This window comes from Nannospalax galili, unplaced genomic scaffold (assembly GCF_000622305.1).
Source record: "Nannospalax galili isolate Female #2095 unplaced genomic scaffold, S.galili_v1.0 scaffold160, whole genome shotgun sequence".
Classification (NCBI taxonomy): domain Eukaryota; kingdom Metazoa; phylum Chordata; class Mammalia; order Rodentia; family Spalacidae; genus Nannospalax; species Nannospalax galili.
The window spans coordinates 3,051,600-3,054,231 of NW_008346900.1; the positions used below are offsets into that span (position 1 = coordinate 3,051,600).

The following is a 2,632-nucleotide window of genomic DNA, read 5'->3' on the forward strand; positions in this document are numbered from 1 at the left end:
CGCCGGCTCTGTGCTGCGGGCTGGCGGGGGCCGAGGCGGCCGGTGCTTCGCGGCCCCCCTGCCGCGCCGGTCAGCGGAAGTGCGGGCCGGGGCTCGCTGGGCATTGTGGGAAGCCCCCTCCTCCAGGCTGGCGGGCGACGCGGAAGGGGGCCCCGGGTCCGGAGCCTGTGCCCACCTGATGAGAGATACGGGCTGCGGGAGCGCAGGGAGGCCGGGTCGCGTGGGCGCACCCCGCGTGGCCTGCACGTCTGTTCCTGGGGATACGCGAGGCCTCGGGTCCCGGCCGTCCCCGACCCCCGCCGAACCGTCGCGGTGCAAGCGCCTCTCAAACTTCGGGACTTACAGGAGCGCGGAGGCAGCTCAGCGGGCCCTGGGCTGAGCAAAGAAAACGCGCTCCTGGGGCGCGGTGCCCAGAAAGGGCTGGTCACTGAGCACCCCCGCCATCCGGGGACCTGGGCGCTGTCGCTTTGGGGCGCGGGCCACGTGGCGATGCCTGCCACCAGGGCTCAGGTTTGGCCGACCTGGAGCGCTGCAGCCGCACGTCGAACTGCCGGGGGTCGGGGCTTGGGGCCCAGAGAAGGGTCAGGAGGCAAGCGGCCCTGTCTGTCTTGGCCCTCGGCCCCCAGCCGGTGATCGCATATCGATTCCTGTAGCCTGAGATGGGTCTCCTCGCCCCGCCCCCAGTGGTGCGGTGAGGCCCGTGCGTCCCTTCTCGCCTCCACTGCCCTCGAAAGGAGAACGCGTCCTCGCATTCCTGGCTGGTCTGCGCAGGGGGTTAAAGGCCACCTCGCTCCCTCTCAGGCCCGCGGCGGGAAGGGAGGTGAGCCTGTAGCTGGCCAGCCTCGCAGAGGAGTTGAACACTGCTGGGCCAACCAATCGAGAGGCGCCCTGGGTTGTCCGCGCCCTACCTCCCCGAGGGGCCAGCGCCGCGGAATTCCTCTGGAGGTGGGAGGTGCCCGCCCTGATGGAGGCTTTCTCTCCAAGTGTGTGGAGGCATTCACTGGCCGTAGTGGGAGGGCATGCCGGAGGGGATTCTCCTTGAGTGAGCAAGGGCGAGCAGAGGGTTGGCAGTTAGGGATGAAAGCCTGGGATACTCACTACTGGTTGGCGCCAGGAGAGGGCTGTGCACAAGTCCCTACCAACTTCTTGCCAGGCATTTGGGCTGGCCCTAGTGGTCCAAGAACCCCCCTTCATGGCACATCTGGTTCGAAGCAAGCCCCAGTGTTCTTGGAGAGAGGGGGGCTGGCACAGTCCTGCTGACATACTGCTACTCGCCTCCTGGAGGGTCTGGCTGGGTAGGACCTCCTCCCTCTGAGGGGAAAGAGGGCACTGTAACTATTCACACCATCCTCTCCCTAAATTTGGGCTTTGTTGTAGCCCACGAAGGTAGTGAGGCATAGTGAAAGAGTCATTAGGTCACTCTCCTCAGAGAGAGCCCCAGGTTCTCCCAAGGTAGCTGGGCACCCAAGACATCCTTAAAGGAGGATAGTGTTGGTGGTATGCTATGTCCATTTTCTGCGCAGGACTTGGAAGCAGTAGAAGAACCTTCGCCTTGCAGCCAGTGGTGCCCAGTCATTGCTCAGGAGGCCCATGAGAACCAAGTCTGACCACTAAGAAGTCCACTCCACCTGCCGGAAAGAGCTGCCCATTTTGGTAGGAAGTCCTGCTGAGTTCTGGAGTGAGCCAGGGCAGAGGCGACACCCCACATACACTCCTGCACCTCCACCCCAGCAGCACTGCCAGTGACTGTGGACCAAGGTCAGTCTTTTCTGCTCCAAACCCAGCAGCAGGGTACAAGACCTGGACCATAAAGACAGCACAGCATGAAAGCAGACTTCAAGAACAGTCACCCAGAGATGAAACAGAGCCCTGGTTAAGCCACCACATCTCCTCACCATCACTGATCTTCAAGTTTATAAACTTAATTGTTTAAAAACCAAGGCATGGCCAGGTACAGTGGCACACACCTTTAATCCCAGCACTCGGGAGGCAGAGGCAGGTGAATCTCTGTAAGATCAAGGCCTGCCTGGTCTACATATAAGTTCCAGGCCAGCTGGGGCTACAAGGATACCTTGTCTCAAAAAGTAAAAATAAAAACTAAGCAACAGCTGCAACCTCTTGATAGACTTGGTGGGGAACTCATACCTGAGCTGGCCGAGGCACCTTGATGTGTCTGCTCTGATGGGTCATCATACTACCAGAATGACCCAGGAACCCACAATTTTCACCAGATCTGCCTTGGAGGCAGATCTCAAGTATGGACAGATAGGGTTAGTCTCAGGGACACTCTAACCATGGCATTCAGCGCACAGAGCAGAGGTCAGTTAAGGTGCCATGAGGGACTGAATATGATCTTTGCCCTTGGCAGTGGGTAGTAGACATTGGTGAAGAGACAGACTAGAGCCCTGCAGGGGCCATGCTGTGTGTTGGAGTTATTCCAGAAAGTCACCTCCAAGGTCTGGAGAGATGGCTTAGTGTTTGGGAATGCTTGCTTTTTTATCTTGGAAAGGATCTTGGTTTGGTTCTCAGCTCCCACATAGTGGGGTTCTCGACCACCTGTATAACACTAGCTCCAGGGGATCTGAGACTTTCTTCTGGTCTCCACTAGTACCCACATGTATGTGTGGAGATA

General features: G+C 59.2%; 1 protein-coding gene across 1 annotated transcript in view; it reads right to left on the reverse strand.

The window, feature by feature from the left end:
• Zbtb46 (zinc finger and BTB domain containing 46) overlaps positions 1–305 on the reverse strand; it is a 70,511-nt gene extending 70,206 nt beyond the window's left edge. Inside the window, exon 1 of the mRNA XM_008843296.3 lies at positions 176–305. The gene's annotated coding sequence lies outside the window, so the exon portion shown is untranslated. The remainder of the gene's footprint in view (positions 1–175) is intronic.
• Between the last annotated feature and the right edge of the window lie 2,327 nt (positions 306–2,632).